The following is a 15,145-nucleotide window of genomic DNA, read 5'->3' as shown; positions in this document are numbered from 1 at the left end:
GGACACACTGCAGCGACGCAGCTGCCACAGCCAGGGCACCTCACGTAGCCAGCAGCTGGCAGCCACTGGGCTTCCCCATGCACTGCTGGCAAAGGGCTGTTCGTCTGCTGGCAGAACTCCCACCTCTTCCCTGAGCCGCACCAGCCAGGTGAATAAAAAGCTGCCCAGGGCTGTAAGTGTGCCTGTTCACGGCTTTGCTGGCACATTCAGGTTGCTGAGGGTTTCTTTTCCACTCTTCCCAGGTACAGGACTGCGTCTGAGAGACTCATGTAGCAAAGCGCCTGGTCCCTTGCAGGTTCATTTCCAATGAATTTTATCTGCCCCCCAAGATACAGCTACATGCTGACTCTGAACTAGCGCTACCAAAGAAACACCTTCAGCACCTGCATTGAGTTGACCTTGGCTGGCTGCCAGGCCTCCACCTAGCTGCTCTCTCACCCCTGAGCTCCAAAAAATGTTTGTGCATGGCTTTTTAGCATCTTCACATTTTCTCCTGCCTCCAGGGATTGTCAGCTTTCTATCAATCAGCCACAGCTTTGCCAGATTCCCACTTGAGGTGGCTGGAGGCAGATTTGTTCCTGCCCCACTTGGCTTATGTGGTTTTGTGCTGTCCCCACTCGGGACATCTGGTATAACCCCTTGTTCCTGCTCAAAACGTAGCCCCATGCCAGCTATTGTGAAGAAAATTAACTCTATCCCAGCCCAAACCAGCACACCTCCCCTGTAAAAGAGAGGGTTTTGATGTCAGGACAAATGACGATTTGCCAGCTTGGCAGAGCACGGGTGCCTTTGCGTGCCCTGAGATGTCTCAGGAGGGGCAGGCTGGGCTAAAGCTTCTCTCCTTCTCCCCTCCGGGTTCTGTGGTCTAGCGGGGTAGCTGTGGCTTTGCTGCAAGGACACCCTGGGTCCTGGTGTGCTGTCCTGCAGGCAGCAGCACAAGCCAGGAATGTCACTGTCTGCTCAGCACACTCTGGGTGGTCTCCATGGGAAGGACAGCATGGGACTGGGCTTGTTGTTCCAGCTTTATTCAAAAAAATGATTTATTTGAATACAGCAGTCTTCTAGAGGGAAATTTCACTTCTGCAGGGGTCACCGGGGCCAGCAGCACAGTGACCGCAGGCTCCATCCTGATCTTGTCATCTCTCTTGTCAGGACGAAGATCACCTCAGCTGCCAGAGTCCTGACCAAGAGTTCAGTGTCCTTCCCCAAGGGCAGGAGGGCTGCAAGAGAAGGAAGCGGAGCATGAACCCCCACTGCCTGCAGAGACCCCCAGGAGTCCCCTCCAGACCACGGCACCCTGCCCAGGCCCTGTCCCCTGTCCCACCAGCCGCGGACAGCACAGCACTGCCCCTACTCACCATTGCAGGTATCCCACAGCTTCTGCCTGCTCAGGTTCCTCAGGTGCCATGCAGCAAGCCCTAGGCACAGAGCTCCTGTCAGACCTCTGCTCCCCAGCACGCTCCCAGCAGCCCTGCCAGCTTGGCTGCACACCGTCCTACCCCTCAGCAGGCCTGACCCCAGGGAAGGACAGTAGCCGAGGGCGGTGGGACTGAGCAAGGCTCTCAGAGAGCTCACCTGCACCGAGGACCCTCCTTGGGGCAGCTGGGGCTCTGGCAGCCGCAGGGCTGCCCCTTGCTGCCAATGCAGTGGCGGGGACTGGGGCCAGGCTGCCACAAGAGGGACCCTGGGGGTTGTGGCTCACTGATGAACCTGGAAGCCGTGGCTTGAGTGTCCTGCAGGTATGGCAGGCTCTGCCACAGGTATTTTTCCACCCTCCTCCTGTTGTGCACTAACTAGAGAGAGCACAAGGGCACAGGGCTGGTACAGACCCTCCCAAGTCACAGAATCATAGAATCATTTAGGTTGGAAAAGACCTTCAAGATCATCGAGTCCAACCATCAACGATGCCCACTAAACCATGTCCTGAAGTGCCTTGTCTACCCACTTTTTGAATACCTCCAGGGATGGTGACTCAACCACTTCCCTGGGCAGCCTGTTCCAATACCTGACAACCTCTCAGTAAAGAAATTTTTCCTAATATCCAATCTAAACCTCCCCTGCCGCAACTTGAGGCCATTTCCTCTCGTCCTATCTCCAGCCACCTGACAGAAGAGACCAGCACCCATCTCACTACAACCTCCTGTGACGGTCTGACAAATTACAGTCAATGTCTCAAACATTCGTTAAGGAACTTTGGTGGAAGAAACGGCCTCTGTAAAAATGCTGGAGTTTTGTGAACAGGACAATGTGGCCGGAGGAGAGGGCCCCACGGAGGGTGGGACCGTACTTCTCCAAAGCCGCAATTCCTTATCTTAAGTGACCAGGAGAAGGAGCACAGCATATGTGCCTGGAGGAGGAGGCCCCGCGGAGGATGGGACTGTGCTTCTATCTTAGAGCGGTCATGCCACCAGGGAAAAAGAGGCAACTCCACAATGAACCCCCCCGAAGCTCACCAACCGATTCCAGAGAACCCTGGGAATGGGAACTGCGCATGTCGAGACCATCAACTAACACACTATAAAAGAAGGGAGAACAAGTTCTCAGTGCGCGCTCTCTGGAACTGGATCTCTACGCTGGCTGGACCAACACTGGACTGAGGACTGGTGAAACCCTTTTCTTCTCTCTCTCTTTCTTTCTTTCTTTCTTTCTTTCTCTCTCTCCCTCTTTTCCTTCTGTCTTTTCCACAGTGCCTACACCTCATCCTTTTAAACATAAACTGTTGACCAAGTCTGACACTAGGAGTGGATCTAGCCGCCCCTGGGCTCCTCTTTGAGAAGGAGTTCAGAAAGCAAGGGGTCTGCTCTGAACCTCGTGACTCAACGGGAGGGCTCTCCTTCTGATACAGTTTCATGTTCCTTTTTCCATTTCTTTTTCTATACCTCCCTTGTCTTTTCAAACAGCGGCTTAATGACATGTTGCAAGGTTCATATTGATAAGTTCACGTGTACTTGGGCAAGGTTAGCTAGGTTGAATAAATGTTCATTGTTGTTTGAAGTCCCCTGGTGTCGTTTCACCTTAATTCTGACAAAGGAAATCCACAAACCTGAGATGCTCCAACTTTGGGACACGACACCTCCTTTCCGGTAGTTGTGAAGAGCAATATGGTGCTGGAAACAGTGTGGATAACCCAGGGGTGTTTTCGTTACTGCTGAGCAGTGCTTACACAGCGTCAAGGCCTTTTCTGCTTCTCACCCCACCCCACCAGTGCGCAGGCTGGGGGTGCACGAGAAGTTGGGAGGGGACACAGGTTGGACAGCTGACCCCAACTGACCAAATGCATATTCCAGACCATATGTTTTCATGCTTAGCAATAAAGCTGGGGGGGAAGGTTGGCCGGGGGGCCGCTGCTCGGGGACTGGCTGGGCATTGGTCAGTTGGTGGTGAGCAATTGTTTTCATTTCCATCACTCATCTTTCTTGGGTTTTATTTCTCCCTCTTTGTTATTTTCCTTTTCATTACCATGTATTATTGTTACTGTTATTTTATTTTATTTTATTTTATTTCAATTCTTAAACTGTTTTTACCTGAACCCATGAGTCTTCTCACTTTTACCCTTTCAGTTCTCTCCCCCCATCCCACTGAGGGGAGCGAGCGAGTGGCTGTGTGGTGCTCAGTTACCGGCTGGGGTTAAACCACGACAGGCCTTTCTCCACCCCTTACTCCATACCCCATTGACATCACGCTCCGGCCCCGCACTATCCAATACATCCTCATGACCCACCACTCCCCTTCCCATCCTTGCTTATAATTCACAGATAGCATTCCCTCAGCCTATGGACCGCCCCTGTAAGAAGTCAATAAAATGTCCACAAATGTCCATGGACTTCATTTGGTCCATGACTTTGGGCTCCATCTCTTAGGCTGGGCACTCAGGACAGGAGAGGCGGTCTGTTGCATGGAGTTACTGGGCACCAAAGCCAGCTCAGGTCAGAACCAAGAGGTTCCCCTCGTTTTCAGTGTCCAAAGCGTCACTTGTAGCATCTAGGCCACCCTTTCAGTGCCCAAAGCCTCCTTTTTAGGGCCCAAATCCTCATTTTTAGGGGCCCAAGCCCATCTTTTATTTCCCATAGCCTTTTCTTTGGGCCCATAGTTCCACCTTGAGGGTCTAAACCCTAAAGGCGGAGCTCGTCGCGTGGCAACATCTGCCAAGAAGTCTGTGGGGAGACAGTGGAGCCAGCACAGCCAATCGCATTTGAGGAGGTGGGGGCAAGGCATGAGACAGCTATGCAACCAGGCAGCCAATCAGAGGAAGCATTGCCACGGGGAAAGGCAGGCACTGATGGGAGGGGAGTGACCCCTCAGGCAGCCAATCAGAGAGGGCATCACCCAGGGGAGGGTGGGCCCCAAACCAGGGCAGAGTGACAGCCCAGATGACCAATCAGACATCATCACCTCTGGTGAAGGGCGGGCACTCTAGCACAGCAGCCTGACCACATAGGGGCCAATCAGAGGCAGCATCACCTAAGGGGAGGAGACTGACAGCCCTCCCGACCTATGCGGGTGAAGACTAAAGTGAGAAGAAGGCGGGCTCTGTCGGTGGCTAGGCCAAGCTTCAACATGGCGCAGGTGGGGCCTGCCCTGAGGGTCAGCAGCCCCTGGCCCAGGCCCGAGGCCCCCCTTCCCCCCTGTCGTGGTTTAACCCCAGCCAGCAACTAAGCACCACGCAGCCGCTCACTCACTCCCCCCCACCCAATGGGATGGGGGAGAAAATTGGGGAAAACAGCCTCACAGCCTGCAGATGCACCCTTGGTAATGGAGCAACCGGAGGTAGCAGAGTGCCTCCATGGGTCAGGCATGCCTGGGAGCGGCAAGGCCGGCTGAGGTATAGGCTGCGAAGGAGCATGACTTGGACAGGAGGAGCTTCCTTGTGTTTGGACGGACCCTCTCGGATCACCCTTCAATTACAAACAAATACCCACTGCAGGCCCACCAAAAGGCCCAGAAACCCCCTCTCTGCAGACACTGGAGGTCCATCAACTGTTGGGCCATGCCACTGCTTCCGCCTTTGAGAATGGTTACCAAGTGGGACCCTGCATTTCATGGGGGTGTTGCAAGTAACTCTGGCCACGTTAGCCCAGGTCCCTGTGGGTGAGACATCCCAGGCGGCTGAGAGAAGAGGTCTTCAGATAGGGCAGGGTGTGACCAGGCAGTGGGGAGGTTAAGGCGGAGAAGAGGAGGGTGCGTTGTGGTGTTCGGCCAAAAGCACATCAGGGCACCGTTGTGAGCCCTGCTGCTGGACACAGCTTTCTTGACTCATGCCCCATCCCAAATCTCTCCCCGCTGAGCTCCCAGGCGCTGCCCGTTTTCAGGGGAGCCGAGCTGGGGGTCCGAAAGGGCCCAACAGCTAATGCCCTCTGCTCCCTCCCGGTCTTACAGGGTCGCCTCCCTCCACGAGACATGTCGTGCTACAGCCCCTGCCTGCCAGCCGCCTGCGGCCCAACCCCGCTTGCCAACAGCTGCAACGAGCCGTGCGTCATCCGGTGCGCCGACTCCAGCGTTGCGATCCAGCCCTCGCCAGTCCTGGTGACGCTGCCGGGCCCAATCCTCAGCTCCTTCCCTCAGAGCACAGCTGTGGGATCCACCGCGTCGGCTGCCGTGGGGAGCTCTCTCAGCGCTGGCAGTGTGCCCATCGCTTCCGGGGGCTCCCTGGGGCTGGGGGGCTTTGGGTGGTCCGGTCTGGGCCGTGGGCTCTGTGGGCCTCTGGGACGGGGCAATCTCTTATGCTGAAGCCCGTGGATTGCCTGCCTGTGGCCGAGCGCCAGGAGCCTCGAGGAAAGCCCTGAGAGCGTGGCCATGGTCTGCAGAGGAGCCGAGCTCCTGCTTCTCCGCCTGCGCTGGGAGGAAGGGGCCTGCGCTGGCCTTCCGTCTCTTCCAAGGAAGCCTCTCTCTTTCCCCCTCTTGCTCTGCTTTACCTCATGCTCCCCATGAAATACCTCCTCCTTCCTTCCGTAGCAACGGGTCTAGGTGATACGATACATGATTGCCAGAGCCTTGAAGGGGAATTGGAAAAGAAGCATCCCTGCCGTGGAGGTTTTCCTTCAGATGGCAGCACTCCTCGGAGCTTTACTCAGCCTCCCAAATGCTCTCGTCTTTTCCTTTCTCCTTTGATTTTCTCATTAAAGACATTGGGCATCAGCTTTGCAAGGGAGTCGTGTTTCACTCTGCCCTCTTCTCCAGTCCCAGCCAGCTGAGTATCCAAAAGAGTTCCTCCCTTGGTAAAACTACGGTTTTCTCCGTAGTTCCTGGGCTTGAGAGGGCCTCGTCGTTTGCCCCTGACATCCCATAGCAATGGAGACAAGGCCGGTTTGGGGCGAGAGCTCTTGTGGAAGGAGCCCCATTACCCATCGGGACACCTCGAAAGCCACAAAACAAAGAATGAAGGAAGGCCAAGTTTTCATGGAATCGTAGAATCACCCCGACTGGTAGGAACCTCAGCAGATCATCTGGTCCAACCTTTTGTGGGAAAGGGAGCCTACATGAGATTACCTAGCGCCCTGTCCAATCGCACCTTGAAAACCTTCAGTCTTGGGGACTCTACCGCGGCTCTGGGGAGGTCGTTACGGTGAAGGATTGTTCTGACTGTAAAAAAAGTCTTTCTTATATCGAGGCGAAGGCTCTCCCGGTTGCTCCCTGAACTCTCCATGTGTCTCGCTGTTAAGAGAGAGTCTCCGTTGTCTTTGTAGTGGCCTTTAAGTACTGGAAAACTGTGGTGAGTGCAGGAACAGAGCACCACAGGACAGCACGAGACTCAGTATGGGACGTATACATGGATTTGTGTGTGTGTGTGTGTGTGTGCCTCCTGGGAGGCATGCTCAGCCTCGCTGCTGGCTGGGCCTGGGGGCGTGGAGCTGTGGCAGCCTGAGCTCTGCTGGGCTCCTGGGTTCAGCAGCCACTGAAGAGAAAGGGATCCTTCTGGGCTGTCCAAACCACCAAGCTCATCTGTCGATGAGAAAGAGTTCTGCTCTTCTTCTCTTCCCTGAGGCTGGCCAGGTGAGTTTAAGGTGCCCATGAAGAAGCTGACCTCTCCGCAGCAGGCAGCCCCTTTCTCATCTCCCACAGGCTCTGCCTCTGGATTCAGACCCAACTGGGCTGGCAGTGGGGGCAGTGGTCCCCTTTACCTGGCTCACAGGCCTTAGGGATATGCGAGGCTGGCGGCGGGGTGGGGTCAGCAGCATTCTGAGCTCTGAGCCCCTTGGCCAAACCCCAGTCTCTTCTTCTCGTATCTTGTTTGCCTGCTGGCGCGTGCGGGCACGCTGCTCACAGGTGCTGATCAGCAGGAGCCACGAGGCATCCTTGGAAGTGCAAACCTACTGGGAAGGGCACCCAGAGGAGAGCAGGGTGGGGAGAGCAAGAAGCCCACGGTCGTGGGGAAGAGATATCCGAAGGAAATTGGGAGAGGGAGGCAGGTGGCCAGGGAGGCAGAAGTGCAAATGTGTGTAAGAGAGGGGAGGTCGTGTGGGCAGGAAGAGGCTCCAGCCAGCTCTGTGCCTTTCACAACCACGCTGGATCGTCCCTGTTCCTCTGACCCCTGCCAAGTCGCTCCTGACCCCCCGGGACAGCACATCCCTTGGTGGCATGGCTGGCTGCTCCTGCCTCCACACGGGTCTTCCCTGCAGATCCCTGCTTTGTCACAAAACCGGTTAAGGGCTTGGCGAGTCTGAAATAGGAGGGGAGGCTGTGAGAGCTGGGATTCTTCCCACACCTGATGGAAGGGAATGAAGAGGGAGCCAGACTCTTCTCAGTAGTACCAACTGGCAGCGCAAGAGTCAATGGGCACAAATTAAAACACGTGAAATTCCATCGCAAGGCAAGAAACCACTTTCTTACCGTGAGGGTGGTCAAACAGTGGACCAGGTTGCCCAGAGAGGTTGTGGAGTCTCCATCCTTGGAGATACTCAAAACCCAACCCGACTATGTCCTAAGCAACCAGCTCAAGTTGACCTTGCTGGAGCAGTTGGCTTGGACTAAAGGATCTCAGGAGGTCCCTTGCAACCCCAACGATTCTGAGATTCTGTGAACAGATAAGAGCAATGTCTCCCATAGCAAAATACCTTACCTGAAATGTTCTGTGACTGGAAGTGCTTTACGCCTATTTTGGTTTTCATTCCCATGGCTGGTTGAGCCTTACCGAAGGCAAGGTAAACAACATCCACCGCTCTTCCCTTCCCCACCAAGCTAGTCACCTCGCTGTAGAAGGCTACCAGCTTGGTTAAGCATGACTTCTCCTTTGTAAATCCATGCTTGCTACTCCCAGCCACCTTCCTGTGCTACCTATGTTTGGAAACTACTTCCAAGATGTTCTGCTCTATCGTCTTCCCAGGGACTGCGGAGAGGCTGACCATCCTGTGAGTTCCCTGGATCTTCGTCCTCTCCCTTCTTGTTCCTCTTGCCTATGTGGAGACAGAAGAGGTTGAGGTGTGTCCTGAGCCACTTCAAACCCTTGCAAGTTTCTTTTCAGGCCACTCTCATCTCAAAACAAAGGCTTACTTGGGGGCACACATCGAGCTGCTCACACTCAGAAACTCTGACCATTGTTGGGCTGACCGACGAGGATGGGATTCGAACCCATGCGTGCAGAGCACAATGGATTAGCAGTCCATCGCCTTCACCACTCGGCCACCTCGTCAGCATGCTGCTGCCACTCCTGCCACTGCTGCCGCTGCTCCTGCTGCTGCTTCTCCTGCTCCTGCTCCTGCTCCTGCCACTGCTGCTGCCACTGCTCCTGATCTTGCTGTTCCTGCTCCTGCTCCTGCTCCTGCTCCTGACACCTACACCTTTTTAACCTGCTTCTTGACATGGCAGAGAAGGAGCCAGCCTCCAGCTTTTGCCTTTTGGGACTGGTCCACTCTCCCGACAGCTGGGCTCAGCTCCAGGGACCTTTCGGAAATAGGTCTCAGCATTCACATCAGAAAATGACTGAACAGCGGAGCCCCCACGCTCCTTCCCGGGAAGGAACACGGGAGAGCGACCCCGGCGTGGCTCAGCGCCTCCAAAGGACTTGAGCCTGGCTTTGAGATTAATTTGTCACCAGCCACGTTCCCCTCGCACTCTGGAAGGATACCACCAGCTCATACGGACAGGAGTCACTCACACTTGACTGGTGGACTTTTCACCAGGTGTCGTGGTTTAACCCCAGCCAGCAACTAAACACCACGCAGCCGCTCACTCACTCCCCCCCACCCAGTGGGATGGGGGAGAAAATTGGGAAAAGAAGCAAAACCCGTGGGTTGAGATAAGAACGGTTTAATAGAACAGAAAAGAAGAAACTAATAATGATAATGATAACACTAATAAAATGACAACAGCAATAATGAAAGGATTGGAATGTACAAATGATGCACAGTGCAATTGCTCACCATCCGCCGACCGACACCCAGCCAGTCCCGGAGCGGCGAATCCCTGCCCCCCACTTCCCCGTTCCTATACTGGATGGGACGTCACATGGTATGGAATACACCGTTGGCCAGTTTGGGTCAGGTGCCCTGGCTGTGTCCTGTGCCAACTTCTTGTGCCCCTCCAGCTGGGTATGAGAAGCTGAAAAATCCTTGACTTTAGTCTAAACACTACTGAGCAACAACTGAAAACATCAGTGTTATCAACATTCTTCGCTCTGAACTCAAAACATAGCACTGTACCAGCTACTAGGAAGACAGTTAACTCTCTCCCGGCTGAAACCAGGACAGTATCCACCCCTTATTCTATACCATTGACGTCATGCACAGTTCCCATACCTTTAGTTACATCCTGATCAATCATCACCTTTCCATTCCTTTAAGACATATGAGCAATGATATATATATATGTATACACACACAGAGATATCATTCCTTTAGTTCATGGGTCATGTTCATAAAACGTTCATTGAGTTCATTTAGTTTCCGACTCTGGGCTCCATCTGTCATACCAGTCTTTTCTGGGCAGGAGGGATGGTGCAAAGTCCTCTCAGTCGGTAGAGCAGAATTGGGCTTCAGTGCAGTGTGACAAGCAGGTGACATTTGGCGCAGCAGGAGGATGGTGTGTACCGTTGGATTGTTGCATGCTGGAGTCAGTTCTGGTTCCATCACTACTGCGCTTTGCTCAGTTTTATCACAGTTCTTTTCTTGCTTGATCTAAGTGATTCTTACTATAGTACTATGGATATAGCACATAATTATAGTAAGGATAACATACAGTAGCAGGGTTATATAGCAACTAATATACAGTTTAATTCTGGCTGTTCTCACCTAAAATTAAATCCCCTTGAGGCACACATCGGACTTCCCCATCTTTTCGCATCACCCACCAAGTGCACCCAGGCCCTTGAGCAAAAGCAATCCCACGAATGGGTTTACCTTTGCCTGAGGCAGGAGTAACCCAGACTGTCTTCCCCAACATATTTTTTTATGTGCACTACAGGGACTTTATCCCCTTCTACAGTATGTAAAAATTCTGACTGGGCAGGGCCACCCCGATTGGCAGATCCTCTGGTGTTGACTAACCAGGTGGCTTTTGCTAAATGTGTATCCCAATGTTTGAAAGTTCCACCCCCCATTGCTCTCAATGTAGTCTTTAACAGTCCATTGTATCGCTCAATTTTCCCAGAGGCTGGTGCATGATAGGGGATATGATACACCCACTCAATGCCATGCTCTTTGGCCCAGGTGTCTATGAGGTTGTTTCGGAAATGAGTCCCGTTGTCTGACTCAATTCGTTCTGGGGTGCCATGTCGCCACAAGACTTGCTTTTCTAGGCCCAGGATAGTGTTCCGGGCGGTGGCATGGGGCACAGAATATGTTTCCAGCCATCCAGTGGTTGCTTCCACCATCATAAGGACATAGCGCTTGCCTTGGCGAGTTTGTGGGAGTGTGATATAGTCAATCTGCCAGGCTTCTCCATATTTATATTTCAGCCATTGCCCTCCATACCACAGGGGCTTTAACCGCTTGGCTTGCTTAATTGCAGCACGTTTCACATTCATGGATAACCTGTGCGATAGTGTCCATGGTCAAGTCCACCCCTCGGTCACGAGCCCATCTATATGTTGCATCTCTTCCCTGATGGCCTGAAGCATCATGGGCCCACCGAGCCATAAATAGCTCACCCTTATGTTGCCAGTCCAGGTCCACCTGAGCCACTTCAATCTTGGCAGCCTGATCCACCTGTTGGTTGTTTTGATGTTCTTCAGTGGCCCGACTCTTGGGTATGTGAGCATCTACATGACGTACTTTTACAACCAGATTCTCTAGCCGGGATGCAATATCTTGCCACAGTGCGGCAGCCCAGATGGGTTTACCTCTGCGCTGCCAGTTGCTCTGCTTCCATTGCTGTAGCCACCCCCACAGGGCATTTGCCACCATCCATGAGTCAGTATAGAGATAGAGCACTGGCCACTTTTCTCTTTCAGCAATATCTAATGCTAGCTGGATGGCTTTCACCTCTGCAAACTGACTCGATTCACCTTCTCCTTCAGCAGTTTCTGCAACTTGTCGTGTAGGACTCCATACGGCAGCTTTCCACCTCCGATGCTTTCCCACGATGCGACAGGATCCGTCAGTGAACAGGGCATATTGCCTCTCATTTTCTGGCAGTTTATTATACAGCGGGGCCTCTTCAGCACGTGCCACCTCCTCCTCTGGCGACATTCCAAAATCTTTACCTTCTGGCCAGTCCGTGATCAATTCCAAAATTCCTGGGCGACTGGGGTTTCCTATGCGAGCCCGTTGTGTGATCAGTGCAATCCACTTACTCCACGTGGCATCAGTCGCGTGATGTGTAGAGGAGACCCTCCCTTTGAACATCCAGCCCAGCACTGGCAGTCGGGGTGCTAAGAGGAGCTGTGTTTCAGTACCAACAACTTCTGAGGCAGCTCGAACTCCTTCATATGCTGCCAATATCTCTTTTTCAGTTGGAGTATAGCGAGCTTCGGATCCCCGATATCCTCAACTCCAAAACCCCAGGGGTCGGCCTCGGGTCTCCCCAGGTGCTTTCTGCCAGAGGCTCCAGGTAGGGCCATTCTCCCCAGCTGCACTATAGAGCACATTTTTAGCATCTTGTCCTGTCCGGACTGGTCCAAGGGCTACTGCGTGAACAATCTCCCGTTTAATTTGTTCAAAGGCTTGTTGTTGCTCAGGGCCCCATTGAAAATCATTCTTCTTTCGGGTCACTTGATAGAGAGGGCTTACAATCAGACTGTAATTTGGAATATGCATTCTCCAAAACCCCACGACACCTAAGAAGGCCTGTGTTTCCTTTTTATTAGTTGGTGGAGACATAGCTACTATTTTGTTAATCACATCCATTGGGATCTGACGACGCCCATCTTGCCATTTTATTCCTAAAAACTGGATCTCCCGTGCAGGTCCCTTGACCTTACTTTCTTTTATGGCAAAACCGGCTTTCAGAAGGTTTTGGATTATTTTCTTCCCTTTCTCAAAGACTTCTTCTGCCGTGTTGCCCCATACGATGATGTCATCAATGTATTGCAGGTGTTCCGGAGCTTCACCTTTTTCCAGTGCAGTCTGGATTAGTCCATGGCAAATGGTGGGGCTGTGTTTCCACCCCTGGGGCAATCGATTCCAAGTGTACTGGACACCCCTCCAAGTAAAGGCAAATTGTGGACGACACTCTGCTGCCAGAGGGATTGAGAAAAACGCATTAGCAATGTCAATTGTAGCATACCACTTGGCTGCCTTTGACTCTAGTTCGTATTGAAGTTCTAGCATATCTGGAACGGCAGCACTCAGCGGTGGCGTAACTTCATTCAGGCCGCGATAGTCAACTGTTAGTCTCCACTCCCCATTAGACTTTCGCACGGGCCATATGGGACTATTAAAAGGTGAGCGGGTTTTGCTGATCACTCCTTGGCTCTGGTGCCATACTGACTCCTGGGACCTGTTTCTGCCTGTACGCAGTGAGTGCGTTTCTGCTGTGAGCTGCGGCACTGGGTCGACCGTCCTGGCAGGATGGCACAACAGCCCCAGAGCATGGCCCTGCTGGAAATGACAGCAGAAGCGAGACAGAGCCATCTGTCCTCTGCAGGACAAAACAACGATCCCCTCCCAAGACCCTTCCCCCAAACAGCACGGCCGCCCGGGTGAGAGCGTGGCCCACCTTCCCAAGCAGCGTGGGTAGTCAGAGGCCTTTTCCAGGCAGCTCTCAGGGCTGGCGACACGTGCCTGGCCTTTGAGCTCCCCCCCAACCTTCCCAGACCGACTGGCCCAGTCTCCTCTATGTCTCGTAGGGCAGCAGGGAGCACCATCTGGTGCCACTCAGTGGTTGCAGCCTCAGTCCGGTGGTCTGTCACACCGGTCCGTCAAAAAAGCAGGCTCCCCAGGCCCTGGACACATAGAGGTGGCAACTTCCCTCAATTTGGTCTGTGCTCCAGAATTGTCCGGGAGTGGGAACGTCAGGGCACGTCCATGATGTCCTCCTTTGGCTGCAGTTTCACCAAGGAGCATGACAGGATTTCAAGGAGTCACCAAGCGGTTGGGCAAGATGCTAACAGCCATGATGTGATGACAACACTGTACAAAAAGCTGCATTTCTGCAGGAATGCGGACATGAGGTTGCGCCTAGGGTCCTCTGCACATCTGAATCCATTTCCCCCAGAGCCCCTCACGCCAGTGCACGGATGATTCGCACCGAGGTGGAGCTAAGGTCTCTCATAGTGCCTCGGCACTTTTTGGTGACTCACAGGTGACTCCGAGGTGTTCTGCTGGTGCCACCTTGCAATTAAATGTGCCAATCCGTCCCTGAGCCAGGAAAAACAAGCCAGACCCTCTGGGTCAGTGACCTGAACGAGCACCCAGCAACGATGCAAAGATGAGTGTTGTTTGGGAAGACTGCGCCGAAGCAAACCGGTCCACTTGGTGATGGCTCACTTTCAGGCACGAGTCAGCAGGCTCCTTCACTGCTCTCCAGGGCCACGTTGAGCCGTTGCTTCTCCTCAGGAGAGTAATGAGTAAAGTCCTGGCAGGCAAGGCAAGGGCTGTGCAGTTCCCAAAGAAAACACTCTGGCCTTTCCTGACTGAAGACGACAGCTCAACTGCTGGGCTCCCTTTGCATGGCCGGCAAGTGTGTGCATCACCGAGGCCCAGGGGGGGAGCAGAGATTGGCCACCGAGTACCCTCATCCACTCCAGCAATGGCCTCAGCGTCCCCATCCCTGTACACAACGGGGTTTCTCTCCAGACTGCAGGAGGGCCTTGTTTGACCACCACCTTCCAGTCACCCCGCGGATCTGAGTCTCCTCCGTTCTCTGTCCCTCAGCGGAACAGCCATCCTGCAGAGGCTTGGCTGAACGCTGAGCAGCTCCACAGCCTGCAGGCACTGGTGTTGCTCCGGGTCAGCCTCAGCCCATCAAAGAGAGACCCTTCTGAGTGGCCTTCAGGCATGCTCCACAGGCAAAGTCCTAAGTGAGTGGTGGCCGTGTTCCCCAGGAAGGGCAGGACGTGCACAACACCTACTCGTGACCTGAATCTGCTGCTGGAATGAGACCTCAAACGAGCCTTGGTCTGGGGAAGAAACATAATTGCTATCAACAAAATCACTTCAGTGCTACCCAGGATGAAAGGGGAGCCAAGCATTTCAGGCAAAGGAGGCATGTCTTTCATCTACCGGCAGAGCTTTGAGAAGCCAAAATTGCTGTTTCTCAACATGCTTCATGTTTGTGTCATTTTTCAGCTCCCCTGGGGCTCTGGCCCGCTGTATAAAAGTGTGCCCAACTCCCAGCTCCTCTATCCTCTCCTCGTGCCTTCCTCTGCTCTGGGAAGTTGGTAAGTCTCAGTTCATTTTGCCTCTCGTCTCCTCGGTTGGCAGGACAGTTTTTGTGGAGAGGGCTGCATGCATTTTGCCTCCCTTGTCCTCGGTGAATGGTCTAGGATGTGAAACAGGGCATGGGTTGGTTTCTTTGCCAGCAGCGGTTCTCTCCAAGGCTCAGGACGTACGGCCAGCACTCTCTAACCAATGACTGGGCACTTCCTCTGCCATCCGCAGTTCGGCAATGCTCCCTTTGCACTATTGGCCTGACGAGGAGCTTCCTCAGGAGAGCTAGTCCCACCATAGACGTCTTCTGCCGTAGTGGCTGCTGTCTTCAGGAGCCCTGTTGCGTTTTACTCAGACATGTCCCCTCCTGAGAGAAGTGGGCGAGAGGAGCCTGACCTGACAAG

General features: G+C 53.6%; 1 non-coding gene across 1 annotated transcript; it reads right to left on the bottom strand.

The window, feature by feature from the left end:
* Positions 1-8,544: 8,544 nt before the first annotated feature.
* Positions 8,545-8,626, bottom strand: TRNAS-GCU (transfer RNA serine (anticodon GCU)). Its single transcript has one exon. It is a non-coding gene; the product is annotated as a tRNA-Ser (tRNA).
* Between the last annotated feature and the right edge of the window lie 6,519 nt (positions 8,627-15,145).

Source organism: Harpia harpyja, chromosome 14 (assembly GCF_026419915.1).
Source record: "Harpia harpyja isolate bHarHar1 chromosome 14, bHarHar1 primary haplotype, whole genome shotgun sequence".
Classification (NCBI taxonomy): Eukaryota; Metazoa; Chordata; class Aves; order Accipitriformes; family Accipitridae; genus Harpia; species Harpia harpyja.
Note: the sequence above shows the minus strand (reverse complement) of the source record. Positions and strands in the feature narration are given on the sequence as shown.